Source organism: Lissotriton helveticus, chromosome 8, assembly GCF_964261635.1.
Source record: "Lissotriton helveticus chromosome 8, aLisHel1.1, whole genome shotgun sequence".
Taxonomy (NCBI): domain Eukaryota; kingdom Metazoa; phylum Chordata; class Amphibia; order Caudata; family Salamandridae; genus Lissotriton; species Lissotriton helveticus.
In genome coordinates, this window is record NC_136069.1 from 351346153 (window position 1) to 351364267 (window position 18115).

Sequence of the window (18115 nt, forward strand, 5' to 3'; positions counted from 1 at the left end):
GAGGCACAGTGGAGCTGTGCTCATGACGAGCTGAGCTCGTCATAACCGCCGCTGACGTCCCTCGTGGGGATAATTCCCCTGCTGTGCTGGGCATTCCATTGTTGTGGGCAGAGTCATGACGAGCTAAGCTCGTCAAGAGCACAGCTCCACTGTGCAGCGTGACGAGCTGAGCTTATCACGAGAACCGCGGCACCGCGCGCGGACCCCTCCCCCCGTGCCGCGGTTAATAGCATTACAGGCGCTTATTTTGTTTGACGCTGAGAAGGCTTCAAGGGTACTCCCAGAGAAGCCCTGGGAGTACCTCTGGGCTTCTCCCAAGAGGGTGGGAATTGGAAAGGGGTTTATCGAAACCAAACAGTCACTTTGCAGAGGCCCTCGTGCCCAGCTTCAATTAATGGGATGTCAAACAGAACCTATTTGTATTACACGGGGAACTAGACAGGGGTGTCCTTGCTCTCCCCTTTAAAATTCTGGGGTACGCTGATGATCTTGTAGTAGTGACACCTAACCCCTATGAAGCCCTAAGGAAGATCGAGGAAACAATTTGGCGAGGATTCAGGTTACCTGCTTAATCGGCATAAAATGCAAATTTCTTTGACATTGATCGGAAAGATCCCTTTAAATATCTACAGGGGCCGAGCTATATCGGTAAAGAAAAGGGGAAAGGGCTTTTAGTAAAGACCCCATAGTGGAGGTGATTAGGGATCCAGAAGTTGTACTTTCACTCAAATATATGGAGGTCTGAGAGGAGTGATGTCTGATGATCTAGAGAAACTCTGTGCGAAGTGGAAGCAAAGACTTGATATAGATGGTGATGAGTTCTTTGACTCACCCACACTGGGCCACTCCATGTTTAGATCGGCTGGGCTTCAAGCACAGTATTTTAAAGCAATCTATTTGCTATATGAGACGTCAGCCAAGACTGCTCAATGGGGTGCCACAGAAGGAGTTCCCTGCGCTCGATGCCGAAGTACAGAGGCTGACATTGTCCATATGTTTTCTACTTGTCCGATTTTAGAGACCCTGAAGACAGCTATAGAAAACTTCTTGATGCAGTCTTTGAGGATTAAAATAAAACTTTCTGCAGAATTAATGTTATTAGGGGTCATGAAGGAAGGGGTATCAGAGACACAACAAGACTTTGTGTTTCTGGCTATAGCAGTAGTAAGAAAATGCTTATCCTCTGCATGGTTGGAACCGGGTCCTCCCTCATTTCAGCAGTGGCTGTCACGGCTTTTAACTATTTATAATCTCAAAAAGGGGATATAGGAAAGGGAAGGATAGGGCTAAAAAATTAGAGAAGCGTATTTGGGCCCACATTCACAAATGGAAAATTGACAGGGAGGCTAGCTAAGCTACAGCTTAAATGATTTGGAATTTTTGAATACTGGCTAATAATGGTATTTTACTGTCAGATATGAAATGCGGAAAAATTATTTTTATTCTCCCCCTTATGACCTATTTATTATTGATAATGTTCCCTTGTGTATATAAATATGTGTGTGTGTGTGTGTGTGTGTGTTTCTCTAACTGTATGTAACTGATGATGTCAAAAATAAAAAGTAATCCACATTAATATATGAATATGTGATTCTCTTCTAGCGTAGTATTCTTTCCACAAAATGGAGGTTGTGATTTCTCTGAGTGGAGGACACTGTTTCAGATGAAGCTTAACATGACTTGAACTTTCAATTGGCAAAATTGTGAAACATGTACTGGGCAGACAGAACATAAACGAGATATCATACGTCCATGTCTAATATGTTTTAATCACCATAGATGATCCATGTTGTGTACAGCGTAAGGTGAAAAGTCAGGTTATTGTTCCAAAATTCCACAGCATGCAACATACTTCACAGTTGTCTAGATACCATTATCCTTTGGTGCCTCACATGCTTCTTAACTCTTGTGATGTTTCCTTCCAGTTGTTGGTCTTTAGTTTGCAAGTTATGCCTGAGGTCGTATTCTTATTGATGGCTTACGTTTTAAAGTGTGTTGTAGGAAATAACAGCGATCAGAAGCTTCTCATTCACGGAGCAAATTAGACATGCAGCTAACCTTTTGTCGAAATCTGGCATATTGAACTTCTTTGAAATATAGTGTTTTCAAATGTGAGGAATGCAAATACAGTTAATTGGAATTTTCTAGCTTGTAGTCACTCTCCTCATTGTTGTAACATAAGTGTAAAGTTAATATGGACCGTATGATGTTCTATTTGTATTGTTTTCCTCATGACATTCTTGCAAATGTCGAATGGTACGTTCTTTTCTATCCCGTCCTTCGCCCCTGTATATAGTATGGTCCAAAGTGACAGTTGGTTTGTTGTCCGTCATTCTCCTCACTTGAGGAGAGTAAGTGACAAATAACACTGCATCATGTAGGACTGCCTTCTTAGAAATCTATAGGAAGGCAGTCAACAGAGAGAAACCCTAATCAATTTTTGGTAACATGTATAGGTGTTTGAAGGTTAAGTGACCATATTAGTGTTGGTGAGTGTGTAGACCTGAATGTCTGATGATGTGTTCACATGAGTGACTATATGTGCGAATATTTGTATGTGTGCTCTATGTGTTAACTTATGTATACATTTTGTGAGTATCTTTCAGAGTGGGTTCACTTTAAATATGATCATGTGTTCTGAAGATATGACTAAGATTTTTTGAAAAAGCTAAAGAAAGATAGATGTGTTTGACTCTATTTTGTAGTTTATGATGATATTTCAACACTTCATTTTGCACACCTGATTACGAGTTTGGTGGACAGGGTTACGCCGTCACAAACGTTTTGGATATCCGGTCCGCCAAGTTACAATTCCATTATATCCTATGGCACCTGTAATACTGTGGATGGAATATCCGTCACGTTTGTGACAGAGTATTCCATCCGTCAACATCCAAATCAGGCCCATAGTCTGTTAAATCGGAGGAATTAGTTGTACTAAGAATGTATTTGCCCTTGACCACACAAACTGTAGTATTAGGAAAGGCCAACATCAGAATTAGCTGCTCTGATTCTAGAATAGATCCTGTGAGGGAGGCCTTTATATTTGCCATTGATTGTTCCTGACTCACTGTACGAGTTATTGTACAATGTGTCAATACTTGTTTAGAGGGCTTGTTCCAGTGATATACCAGTAATTTGTCCACTTGTACTTTTAGACATGACTTCCTGCCAAGTTCATGTTTATGCTTAAAGAGTCTAAATATATAGTCTATGTTTACCCAGTGAACCTGTGGGAGAGTCCCTTATAGGGTGAGGAGAACTCTGTGGTCCCGGGTGGAAAGCTAGAGTCTCCAACGATAAAGAAAGAGTCAATAAAGCAGAAGGTAATGCATTTTGAAGATTGCGCTTAAGTTATTGATTGTATGGAAACAACAATGGTCCCTGGCAGCGAGACAATTAATTGAGAATAAATATAGACTCATAATTGATACCGCGCGAAAACTTCCTGTCTGCGCGCTCCTTCCGTGAATGGTACCTATATGAAATTCTCTGTCTAACTTGAAATTTTCAGAGTATGTTGATTTTGCCTTTCAAGCCCTTTATGTATGTTTTGTTCGTGTGTTGTTGTGGTTGGGTACAGGCTTGTGCCCCACGCACGTGAACTGTTGAAGGTGTTATTCTGTTTTATAAAACCTTGATTTAAATATAAATTTTGAGGACCTCTGCCCGGCTGGGCATGTCTTCTATAATATAGAACTGACTGAGTCTATATTTATTCTCAATTAATTGTCTCGCTGCCAGGGACCATTGTTGTTTCCATATAACTAAGCTCCCCGAGGTCCCTCGCTGATACTAATTGGGGTCCCCTTGTTGTTTAAAAATAAGTTATTGATTGGCACTTTTCCTCTGTCTCTCTCAAGGGCCACAACGATGCTGTGCAGGTTATCACTTACGTTAAGGATGGAGTATGCACCCGTCTCTCCTCTGGTACCAGTCCATCAGGGGTTGTGCACTACATAAAGATGTACAAGGATGCCACTTTTCAAAGAGGCAGAGCATCACACTTTGAGTGTGGGGGTGAATTACGAATCCTCTTCCCCATACCTTCTGTCCACTATTGGCTGATGAAACCGTAGTGCAAAATACTTCCTTAACAAAGATCTGACCACTCACTGCCAGTCTGTCAGTGTGAGCCATGAAAGGCCACACATGCACAAGATCATACATCAGTGAAGCCTTAAAGAAGCCATAGCATTAGATTTTAAAATAGGAAGGTGGTGGTGGTACCAGAGCAGCAGCAAAATACCACCTACGTGTTCAGAGTTGGCAATTATGGAACATTGTCTCAAAAATACATTTTTCCAACATATTTCAGGAATGCTTGTTGTGCATACAATCTCCTTTTTGTGATTCTTCTGAAAGGCAAGGTTTTTTGTCGTCCAAGCAGTAACGTTGGCAAACAGACTGATGATGTAGGAAGGGCCAGTATTACCAACAGGCATAAGGTTGGTGTATAGCTATATGTGTTTTCTGTCTGCTATTATTTCAGGACGCCCTCAGATACTTTTTTAAAGGTAATTTGATAAGGTGTACAATGTTGCCTATTGGATTCAAAATTTAGGGGCCGATTGTGATTGCGGATAATCCGCATCCTCTGCGCCGGCGGAAGCCACCGCCGGCCCGGAGGATGCGGATTAACCGCTGCGGACTGCAGAATTACCCCCCGTCAGATTAGAATGGCGGGGGGATATTTTTTCTGTCCGCAGCTTTTCCGCCGCGGTCGCCTTCCGACAGCGGCAGAAAAGCCCTAACATGGCTGGTGGTGTCTATCAGACACCGCCAGGCATATTAGGATGGCTGCAGTTCTATGCCTTTCCACGGCGGCATTTCCGCCGTGGAAAGGCATACGGTCTTTTGTTTGGGGGCCCGATGCGGGCCCCCAGGGGTGAAGGGGGGTGGGGGTTGCACATGGGGGCTACCTATGGTACTCCCCTGCCTTTGCGTGCAAAAAGCGGCAGTCACCACACGGTGCCTGCTGCTTCGTGCATGCAAAGGTAAACATGCACTTTTTAACCTTGCGGCGGGTGCTGCTTGAAGCAGCATCCGCCGCAATGTTAAATGTAGAGGATGTGACCGCCAGGGTGGCGGTCACATCCTAATTGCCATTGAGGGACTGCCGCTACCCATGCAGACGGTCCCTCCTCCTCGGGATCCTAATCGGCCCCTAAGTTAAGCATTTGGTATTGTTGCGTGTGGCATGCTATTTCTATATGTTTGATAATGTTACATGTAGCACAATCTTTGATTGGTATGAATTTGGTCCTTATTTGTGTATTCAATGGTCGGTAGAAGTGATAGCGCTAAGATTCAGGCTTTTATCAGCGTGGGTTTTTAAGTTTAATTTTTGCTAACAGAAACCGTATGTGATATGGCACTTGGGGCCATATTATCAAGAAAGGGCGATACATTATCGCCGCTTTTATCGACAGGAAACTGCCGCTAAAACGGCGATAATGGGCTTGATAATATGCCCTTGTGAATTCCCATAGAAGCCCAGGTTCTCGTGTTAACCAGGGCTTCTATGGGAATTCACAAGGGCATATTATCAAGCCCATTATCGCCACTTTAGCGGCAGTTTCCTGCCGATAAAAGCGGCGATAATGTATCGCCCTTTCTTGATAATATGGCCCCTACTCTTTTTGGTATTCACAGAAGGCACGTACTCATGAGTAAGTGCCTTCTGTGAATACCAAAATGAGTAAATAGTAGTAAGTTTAGGATTTTGTCTTAAGTTAGTCTTGTGAATCGGGCCCATTGAAAGCAGTTGCTTCTCTGCGCTTCCTAATAACTAACAAAAGCATTGGATTTTGCCCATTGTATAAAATGCAGGATGAGAGTGTGATGGGGCCCCATTGTGTTCCAGATAACCTAATGCATGAAAAAAAGTAGAAAAGGGAATAGCAATTGGGATTGAGAAACCAGACTATCCAGTTGCTGAGGAAAGATGCTGAAGATAAGTAATTCGGTTTGAGGCCTGCTGGCATACAGCTATGGGGCTTTACATAGCTCTGCAAATATTCTTATATTAATTCATCAAGTTTTAAGCCTATGAACAAATCCTTGACATGTCTGTTTGTGTTCTAGAACATTTTTCTATGTTGTGTTTAATTTTGTTTTTCTACCGAAATTCATGAACATTGTTAAAAATTAGGTATATATGTGTGTCATATTTCTTCCTACCTTACCACAGTATTACACTGCAGCTTAAATCTTATGGAGCTAAAGTTGTCCTTATTTTTAATTCTAATATTTATGTTGAAAAACATTCACCTTTTGTTTATAATTGAATTGTGCAGCTTTTTTTTATTTTAGTGGCCTGTACCTGTTTGAGTTCGTGAACATTTAATGAGAAAAAACAGACACATGATCATAAACATAAACTATGAGAATGTTGTTATATGAAATGAGTAGTTAAGTGTTGTAATTTGAGATGGTCAAATAGTCACATCCTTTGTATTAACCAATAAGTGTTGCCTTCTTGTAAATGTTCACATTTTATTTTCAATACTTAAAGTATTTCTACTCATTACCAATTTTCTGAGATGCTGCAAAGATGTCTTAAGCCAGTTCTTTGATATGTTGGATCGTGGGTGGTTCCTGGATCTACTGGGCCCCTCAATATGCTTTTAAGCACACCTTTACGGGCACTCCTGAAGGAGCTGGAGTTAAGGTGAAATAGTCTGGGTTTCTTGATATGAAATGGAGTTGCTTGCTCCATAATAATAACAATTGGTTAAGGCCATCCAAATGTAATTGATTCAAGCAAGGGAAGATATGACAGAGAATACATTCCAATATATATTCCAAGCTCTGGACTTTATTTTACAGTGGGGAAAGACCACTCCACTTTGCATTCCATGATTTCCAAAACAGATTTAAATTATTTCCCAAGTTGGATGTTCACTTCTAAGTACAACTCCAACATTGAGCTTGCTTGTTCTAATATGAACCCTAATTTCATGGCACATTTTAGAGATTTCAAGTTTGGCATCACTTGCCATAACACCATAAGATTTGGCACACTACTAAAAGTTGATATTAAGCATGAATCCATTTTAGAAATTCCTGGATGAAGCAAATTTGATGTTTTGTCTTAAAGGATTTGAATCAGCAAACACTCTGGTTCTTCGAAGTTGTGGACATACAGGTTTGCAAAAATTGGAGTGCACCCACAGTCCATACTGGTACCCCATATCTTGAGTTGATGGTCTTTTTCATACTTCAAGAAATTCGGTGTCATAATTAACCAGATACATTCTATGATGAACCATCTTGCAGTGTGCTCTCACCAAGAAGATCTCATAAGAATTTCTTCAATGGTCCTTACCATATCCTCTTTGGGAATGATTGTTTACATAGCATCCATTGTTAGAAGAAACTGTTCCTCTGTGTTATAATCTATATCTTTAAGGATGCTGAGCATAACTTTAATATCTTTCAAAAATGTAGGCATGTTTTGTACAAATGGTGATAGAAAGAAATCCAAATATTGCACCAGTTGTTCTAAGGATGAACCTATTCCTGATATTCTTGATCTTCCTGGAGGTGGAGTCCTAGTTTAATGAATTTTTGGAAAGCATTAAAATAGGTTACCCTATGATTTTCTATTGTAAGGAAAGCATACTCTTTCCTTGCAAAGCATCCCATGGTCAAAGCTTCTTCTATGAGTGTACCAAGTTCCTTTGTTATTACAGTTAGTGGATTTTCTGAGAGCTTCCAGTCACAATTGCCATCTTCTAGTAGTCTCATGCATTCTTGATGATATTCATCCATATTCTATTTTGCACGTCATCCAAGGCCATTCTATGAGTTCTCATAAGGTTTTGGAACTTCCTCTGTTTTTGACCTACATTATTTAATTCTGTTAGAACTGCTTTCTCAAATGCTATTATTTTGTCTGGTACCATGTGAGTTTCTGGGGTAAAGAAAACATTTCCCTGCAAATTTGTGTTGCTTCTGGCAGGTTCCTTTTCTTGGTCCTTGAAATGGATTATGGTTATTTGTAGGAACAAAACTCAAAGTTTAAATGAGGTCCTCTACTTCTGCCTTTTTGAGGGGGACACTTGATTCATAAGTTGAGATCTGTCCTTTCTCAACGTTGTAATTTGAAAAGTCTTGTTTTTGGTCTGTTTTGTTCATGCCTCTTCCTCTTCCTCTGCCTCTACCTCGTCACCCTCTAGTCCCGCTGTGTAAAAAAGATTTGTTGGAACAGAAACAGAGAGGTATCATTGTGGGCAAATAGCTCTAATACCAGCCCCCATTTTTGTGGATTGCCCTTTCATCTATCCTATTTTGTTATAAGTTTTGCTTTGCTTTGATTTTCTTTATTCTCAACTATGTCTTTAAATAAGTGATTGAGAGGGCCTTGAAAGGGGCTGTTGAGGAAAAGACAGCCAATACAAAATTTAGACAAACATAGAGAATATTGAAAAACATTATATCCTAGGACTATTTGTGGTTAAACAAAGCAACGTTCTCAAATAGTACATTAGCATTCCACTCTTCTCTGGTCACGAAATCAAAATTTCTTACTACAGGAATAACAATAGCCCACCTGCACTTAGCGTTCAAATTATCAGATCTACATGATAAGTAGTCATAAGAAGAGATGAGATGTTGGCTGACCATCATTTTAAATGGCCAATTTTCGGTGGTTTTCGATTTTGTTTAGTAACAAAATCATCTCTTTTACTGCTTTCTTGTTTAGAGAGTGTGTGTGTGTGAGTTTGTGTATATGTTGTGGAGGAGTGCCTGTTTTTCCTTGTTGGCAAAAGGATCACAATTTATGTTGTCACAGAACCATAACTGTCAACAGTGCAATCATCCCGTCAGGGCAGCACATATATTCAAATCAGGAATGCTGCCACTGACATGCATCTATTTCTGTATCTAAATCTATCTCTGTACAGAGATGTCACTATACAGAGCAAATCAGGCTTTTATACCTTTAAGAACTTTGGCAACCCCTGGCCAATCTGCACTAAACTTATAAAGACACAGTTTGTAAGACAACATACAAGACATTGGTAGGTTTGGCCAACATCAAACAAATGGAACAAAATAATAAGGGGGAGACCACAATTGTTTTTCAAGCCAAAACATAGAGGTATTTCCTATGGCAGGATTTTTTTAAATTAACAAAATCACTGAACGATAGGTCACCAAATTTAAATTCCACAACAGTCCCTCATTCATTCCCCTGGATCTTGGAGGGGCGTATGATCCTGGTCCTGCAGTAGTGTGACCTCCAATAGGGGGGTGGGGGGGCTTGACTTCTAATGCCCGATGCACTCTGCAGGAAGCCAACCAAGAAGCTGTGGGACCTAGTAGGTGCAGTCAGGTTGGGTACTGTGCCTTGGGGCTTTGAGCATTGCTGTTGAGGAAGACCCCAAACCCAGGAGAGATGTCAGGTGCCCAGGCATGGGAGAGGTCCTGCACTAGGAGGGAGCATTGTGAAAATCAAGCTCTGAGAAGAAAACAAAGGTTTAGAAGCCAGGCGGCTGAGAATCAATACTACCAGAGGCAATGGTGGGCCACCAGGAGCGTAGCAAGGACAGTACCACCAAATAATAGCCCAGAAGGGCCAGAGAAAATGCCTGTAGCCCTGCATGCTCAATCACATGCTGCCTGGCATGCCAACCAAACTTTCTCCTGCTGGTGCCACTGGGGAGCCATTAAAATCGTGATCCTTTGAGGCAACCAATCAGTGCAGTGCTTGTAGCAGCATCTTTTCAAACTAAAATGCTCCCTGGGAGGACTAGGGAGAAATCCGCCAAAGGAGGGTGTAAATGGTTTCCCCCTTTCTAAATTCCTTTTCTTCCGTGGTTTCCCCATTCCCCGGGGACTGATGGTATCACTGTTGCCCAAGGCTGCTATATTGATATGCATTCCACAGGGCGAAGGTGCATCTCATAAGCCCCTGCGGGACAAATTGGCATTCAGGGTGCCCCAGAGATGGCAGGGGTACCACCAACGAGTGCAAAATGGTTTGAGGGCTACCATGGATTCAGCTGCCCCCACAAACCTAACCCCTACTTCTTTTGTGAATTCTTACCCTAAGACTCCCAGGATAGAGAAAGAGTGAGCTGGAGAGTCTTTCAAAATAGTTTCAAGCACTCCTGGAGCTTGTGTGGTGTGTGGGGACCTCTATTAGTAGGTCCTAAGGCTGTGCTTGCAGCATGTTAAAAATAAAAGAAAGACTAATGCACAAGTTTATTAAACTGAAATGCATTATTGACGATTACAAAGTTAACAGTGAATCATTACATGCTTTAATGAAGGGCATTGACATGCTTTCAAATGCTTTATTGATCATTTGAAGATTAACAGTGAGGCATTACATACCCTAATGAATGTCATTGTAAGATGGAACAATCCTTAAGTGAATTCAAAGGTGTTGCATTAATTTATCAAACTATATTTCTGCTTTTATTAATGTGGTGACACCCTGACAAAACCAGTACACCTGTCCTTTAATAGCTGCACCCCAATCATTTGTCTAGTGTATGTGTGGGGTATTGTGGTTTTAGGGTTCAGTGCTCACTAGACGTGTTTACTGTTAGGAGGGTCACCATAGGTATTTCCATTTTCTATCATACATATATTTGTACATTAATCTGTAGTGTGGAGTAGTTTTACTGTGAATTGTTTTTCATGTGTCTATGGACTGGAATACTCCCCCACATCACCTCGTCTGATAAGGTCGTGGACTGCTCTGCCTTGCTATGCTGAGAGAGTCAAGCACTACAACAGAATAAGTAAGGTTGTAGACTTATTACTTGTGAAAGAGCCACTTCCTACACAACTAATAACCCACTTTCATACAACAAGGTCTTGCACTTACTGATAGGACTAATAGACTCACGGAGGCCCTAGAGTTCATACTGATGAATTATGAGTTGAAACAGGCGGGCCCATCTACATATAGTGGAAATCCTCCTCCACTTGCACACAACACAATGAGTATGTGTTCAAAATCCTTTGCAGATGGGATTTGACCTTGAATAGACTGAGAAAAATATTCCCTGCAACTGCAATGGCTTTGGAGGCATGTTCCTCATCACATATTGTTTTTGTGTGGAGAGGATTTGGCATAAAGGCCAGAGCTGGTGACTTTAGAACTGAGGAGCCACGTTCGAGTTTTGGCCTCAGCTCAAAATTGTGTGATTCTGTGCAAATCACTCAGTCTCCCTGTGCTTGAAAAAATTTAAACATAATGAATGAGTTCTTGTGTAATGTAATTAGTGCTCACGCAGAGCTCTCCAGTATCTTCGTGGCGAGTTCACACTATATAAAACTGCAAGAAAAATGTCCTGAAAAAGACATTCTCTGCCCAAGTAGGGCCATTAAAGTAATCCAACTGTCCTTAAACCCATGTGTGATCATATTTTGTGCCCAGGGTAACAACACATAGCCACTCAGCACATGAACAGGCATGCCGGTTTACCCAGTATTAAAATGAACATTAACACACAGATGGAAATTGTCTGAGACGTTCACACTAGTCTTATTGTTGTCCAACTAGCCGCGTTGTTGTAAATATGTTGGACATAATCTGATGGAAAAGATTACATCTGTAGTGTTGAATAGATCTGATTAATTCACGAGGGCATGGTTCCCACTCATCCCACAATGCGGACATTCAGAAGTCTAACAAAACATTTTTGTAAATCAATAAAACAAGCATCAGCTATGCCCTATGGCATACAACCGAATGAGCTTGCTGCTTCCATCCGTGCAGTTACTCATTCATTCCTCTAATCACTCAGTCACTCACTATCAGGCACTAAGTCACAAATTCTTGTGCCCCTGCATCTATTCATCTATTCATCAACCTATTGACTCATTCTTGCATCCATCCAAATACCCATCCACAATACCACATACACAAACGCACCGCTCACTGTGCTCTCCATAGCGTGTGACTGCTAGGCGGAGAGGGGAGTGAGAATGTTGTCAGTAATGTTAGACTGATACTCTAGGAGGGGGTGAGTGTTGTGAATACTGTGTGAGTATCAGTCTATGAGAAGTGTGACAGCATTCCTTGTACTGTGACTGCTACTCTGATGAGTATAGGAGTGCTGTCAATGGGGAAAGACTGCTAATGTGCAAGAAATCTCCATCGTTGTTGCACTCTAGTGTCTCAGTAGGTCTCATAATCTGATATGGAACAATTTCCAATGATATGCCCTCAGGCGTGGGATAAGCTGTGATATTCGCAGTGTAGAGATCCCTTCTTACTCAAGAGTGGGGTTGTTGTTCACGAACCACGGGAGATGCATTTGGTCTTGCAGGGATGAAATGTCCGTTGAGTAACAATAGAATGACAGGTATCATTGACATCTACATAATGAAAAGAAAAGTTTGCAAAGTGATCCAAGCATAGGGCCACGAAGGAATTAAGCACTTGTCAGAAAACCATTGATAAGCATGAAGCAGTCTCGGACTGTCAGACAGTGACTGACTATAGAGGGGTTGAAGAATCCTCAGTAAAATAGCCACAGTCAGTCTCAACATTGTCGGTCTCTCAAGACTCTGAAAATTGTACCAGTTCAAATAACGTAGCACAAGGTGGAATTTCATAGTAAACCATGGAATTGCATTGGATTATAGCCACCGTCGTGCTGGCAGCATCAGTTGTGTTTTTAGAACTTAATGTTCAGCACAGTGTTGCTCTAAAAAAAAAAATCCCCGACTAGGAACTCGAGCTGGTAGTGCTACAGCGTTGTTCAGGGAGTCGGGTATTCAGAGTAGGGAGAGGTTGAGAGGCACTACTCTGTATCCCTCTTGGTGTCGGTGAGGGATTGGCTGTGGCCAGTGCTTTTTGACGTGATTGACAGACACCTGTCTGTTTCTCCTTGATCCAGGCAAAGGAGGTAGAATAACAGTTCTGTTGCCTTTTACCCTAAGAACAGTGATGGCTGGTCTATAGGATAGTTCAAAAGCTTGCTTGTCGTAGATGTTTTCACAAACTAGGGGGCCGATTATGATGGCGGACGGACCTGAGTCTGTCCGCCACCATAACGCAGGAGGGAACCTCCGCATTGCCTGCGGAGTTCCCTCCTGTGCAATTAGGATGTGACCGCCACCCTGACGGTCACATCCTCTATTTTTACCATTGCGGCGGGTGCGGCTTCAAGCTGCATCCGCCGCAATGGTAAAAATGCATACATTGCATTTGTATGCAGAAAGCGGCAGGCACCGTGCGGTGCCTGTCGATTTCTGCATACAAATGCAGGGGGGTACCATAGGTACCCCCCATGTGCACCCCCCAGCCCCCTTCACCTAGGGGGCCCGCAACCGGCCCCCACAGTGAAGTTACACATGCTTTTCCACGGCAGAAAACCCGCCGTGGAAAAGCATTTTTTAAAGCCCTTCCTAATATGGCGGACGGTGTCTGAGAGACACCGCCACCATATTAGAGCTTTTCCGCCGTGGTTGTCAGCCAACCGCGGCGGAAAAGCTGCGGACGGAAACCAGGACCCACCAGCCATCCTAATGTGGCGGTGGGTCTTTGGTGGGTCCGCTGCGGTTTTTCCGCATCCTCCAGGCCGGCGGTGGCTTCCACCAGCCCGGAGGATGCGGAAAAACCACAATCATAATAGGCCCCTAGCTTCCCAACTCTGGAAACCCACCCATAAGCAGCAGTGACAACTTTCTCTTCACAGGTGGCAGCATCAGTGTGGTTCACATTGAACAGCTTTTCTCTGACTTCTTGGAAGCTGTGCAAAACATTTAAATGTTTCTCCAAGTCACAGTTATCTTCTTTTGCCACCTTTCCAGGATTATCTAAGCCAGGCACATACATTGTAACTACAAAGAGAAACTCGTATGGAGTGCGTCCTCCTAGTACTCTTCTAGGAAAGTTATTCAATGCGCTCTGAACTCTAAACAGATTACGGTACCAACCAGGACCTGAACTTCGTACACAAGCAGTTAAGGCTTGTTTCATCATGCTCTTAGCACGTTTGACAACGCCGTTCAATTCAGCTTTGTATGGGTTGCTAAATTGCAGACAAACTCCCAGAGCAGACATTGAATCCCTGTCAGCCTTGAGGGCCAACGCAAGACCGTTATCGGAATGACATGAATGAATTGCCCCAATCGCTACCAGAATCTGCATTTAAACACTGGATTTCAATGTTTATCTGGAGTCTAGACCTGTATATATTCACCAGTTAGATTCACATCAGGAAACCTCTGAAGCATCTGATACACTATTGAGACTTTTACTGTGCTGTCTAGAAGAACTCCGTCCCAAGTCTTTTTTCGGAAGGACTGGTAGCTGTATCAGCATGTTTCTCAGAAAGTCCTGCTACTTTATTAGTCTTTACTTGGGCTTTAGAATCCAATCCTTTCTCCTCCCTCTTTACGTTGATGTCAGTCTCGCGTCCTGCTTCACTTTTCTTACTGTGGTCCTCTTTTCTTCGGCACTCTGTGCTCTTTTACCATCAGTGTCCGGAAAAGAACATTAAGAGCGGCTACCAGAATACTGATACCGTTCAGGTTTTCAAATGTATTTGCAATTTCTTAGATTGTAACCATCCCTACCGGATTCCTGAGAACTGGGTCATCAAGACAGTATTTTTTCTTTGTCCCTCTGTTTCTTCTTCCATTCCAATGCAGATTGCTCCTTAAAGAAACCCTCAGTGTCAACGTTAGGTTTTACATGTGGTTTAATGGGTCGAGCACCAAGCTTCCTCCCATTCAGTTCACGATCTTGAACTGAAGCTACTTCTAGTCCTTGATGGATGCCCAGAACAGAAGCTTCTCTCTTAATATTGCTTAGGATGATTGAGGAGACTGTGGAAAGGTTCCCTCTTGACTTCATTCCTAAACCCAGAGCTGGTGCTGATCGCTGTTACGATGTTAAGTACATCAGGGAGAATTGCCAATAAAAGCGTGCCATTTGTGCTATTCTAAACGCATGCAAATATGATTTCTCTGGTGTATTATTCCTCTATGGGTGGCATTATCCCAAGAGGAAGACACATGGTCATTATTATTTGTTTGTCTTGTGGCGTAGTGTACGGATACATTGCCTCAAACTGGTTGGTCTTGCGAGCAATCCAGAAGCCCATTTTCTCAAGCTTTATGGGTGCTTTTCTCACAATAGCAGTATTACCTCAGTGAGTGTTATGTTTTTGGGACGAGGGATGGGCAAGTAGCCAGCCCAGACGGGCCACGTAGCCCCTTCATTGATTAGAGGCCCCAAGAGGACATTTCAGTGCATGTGTGGCAAGTGACCTGCAAACCAGTTCTGATGTTCCTGGTATGTCAGAAGGATTTCCAAATCTTGGTAAGTCCTATAATGTGCCGAAGGGTCTACTTCTATTTAGGTACAAAACTGCCCAGTGGCAGCATCGATAGGCTCAAATTCCACCCACGAGTAAAATGTTTCAAAGTTATATGCTGCGTGTACAGCTATTACAAAAGCGACTGTCCACGCCCCCACGCCTTAAACTTTGAGATGCTGAGTAACTGATTCCCTGTAAATGGCTCCTATCACAATAGGCGCTGCCATACTTAATGGATTCAATTGAATTTGGAATCAAAAGAATTAGAAAACTCACAGAATGGGGAATAGCCTTTAATGCATCATGCTTGACAAACCTATGGAGATAGGTGCTCCTTTGTCTCCAGTATGAGGTGACCATGATTACTACTGACGTCTCGATAATAATTGTTCATGTGTGTGTCAATAGCGAAAAACTACTACACTACTAAACAGTATCATGTTGGGCGCCAACTGTTGCGTGAACTACATATTTGGCGTAGTTCTATAAGGTTTGCTTTCTCACCCACGAGTAATTTAAGTGAACTTAATTCAATGCACCAGTTCTGAATGTGAAAGTTATTGTAGCCCACAAACCCTATCCAAGATATTGTTGAAGTGGAGTTATTGCTTTTGGGTTACTAACAAACACTATAAAGGGATCATGGACACAGTAGTAACAGAAACAAACCTATTTCTAATGGCAACTTACAGTGTCTAAAATGGGTTTGTCCATTGTCAAAAATCGCAATGTTAATTGTCTAAAATGACAGCGTCAATTGTCTAAAATGGTGACGGGCCTACTTAAAATGGATTTGGACAAGTCAGACTTTATGGGCTTTACGTCAGCAGAACCACTCCCAATTGTGTTTGTCAGAGAGTTCCAAATGTAAAACCCCTTTCTGTTGTGTTGATCACAGGTTTACATTGCGCAAATCCCCTTCATATTGTATTTGACACAGGGTCTGTGTAACAATGGAATTACTTAATTGTAGGACTAACACAGTTATTTCCTATTAGATGCCTGTAAAGAAAATGGCCAACAAAGTGGCAGATGCAAAGTCTACAAGTCTGTACTGCATATTAATTACTTTTTTGTTATTACTTGAGCTCTGGCAGACAGCTAAAACTGTCTTTAAGGAGTCCTAGAAAGCAGAGGTATCCCCCAAATCTCAAGGGTTCAGGTACTCTTCATAATCCCCATAATTGGAGAGAAAGGATGCTTCTGCCCTCTAGTTCTTAATCAAGGACTGCACTTCACTGACAGTTAATAGATACTCAGATGCAACAGTGTGCAAAACCTCAGTAAGTAATGGGCAATCTTTATGACTAAGGGCCAGATGTAGGTAGCCAAATACCGGTCGGTAACTGCCGAAATTCGGTAATTTCGGCCGTTACCGACCGGTATTTGGCTTTTCAGATGTAGGTGGCATTTTTTGTAGGATTCGGTATTTTACCGAATCGGTAATTTAAGGATTCGGTAAAATACAGAATTCTTAACATACCGATTCGGTAAATTACCGAATCCAGGATGTAGGGAGCACTCAAGTTAGTGCATTCCTCAGTTAAGGATTCGTTATTTACCACCAACTAGAAGTTGGTGGTAAATAATGAAAACCTTTGAAAAAGCATTTTTTCTGCTTTTCCAACAGTGCCATGTTGCAGACATACATGCCCTTAGGGCATGTATGTCTGCAACATGTGCACCCATACCCAATTGAGGGGAGCAACAGGGTGTCAAAGTGACACCCTGCCACCCTTCACTGTTTCCCCCTTTTACCGAATCGGTATTTACCGATTCGGTAATTGCCATTCATTCCTATGGGCCTCCAGGCCCATAGGAATGAATGGCAATTACCGAATCGGTAAATACCGATTCGGTATTACCGAAACGTACCGATTCGGTAATTTTTAACAAAAAATTACCTACATCCCATCTACCTGTTCTTAAATACCGAATCGGTATGATTCGGTATTTAAGAGTCGGTAAACTGGGATTACCTACATCTGGCCCTTACTGTGGTGTTCCCGTAAGAGTGAAATGGAGAATTACACTACATATCCTCGCCCCTGCTTCTTTCTTTGGTAACATTGCAGTTGTTTGGGTATTGTGTTTTTTTAACTCAATTATACTATACCATTCATTTGCCTTCCATTTAATGTCTTGCTGTTACCTTTCTTGTCCCTAACAATAACTCTAGCACAATGTCTTACCTGCCTATATATGTAATTATTTAATTCATTTAATTACAATTTGATTGATAGATTAGTTTTGAGAGGTACTAACTGTGTAATAAATGAAGTGACTGTTAAGTTAATTTATATGTAATTTAAATACATTAATTGCTTTTAATCATTGTAATTTAAGGAATCTTTTTGCTGACATTATTAACTCTAACATGAATTATTTATAATAGAAGTAATTAAAGTTCAATTAAAGTAATTATTGTTTTAATGTATTAAACAAAATTGTTTTCATTGTAAACTGCGATGAGGGGTCCTTGACTTTCAGGATCCTTTCCTAAAAATAGTCCCAAAATCGAGTCCACAACTAATGTTTTAAAATATATTTGCACGAAGTAATATTTTAATATTACCAACAATAACATGCAGCATGATGACATGTGTTACATTAAAATGGTACCTCAATAGGAAATGGTATGAATATGAAATGTTTCTTGTTCATAACACCCCAATTTTTCCTACCACATCTCACGGACCAACCGATGACAGCCCCCCGAAATTTATTTAATGAGCCCTGTGCTCTAGTGACACCCTTTTCTATGTTTTAAGGGTTAAAAAATCACTATGCACAGACTGGCGCATCACCTCAAATAA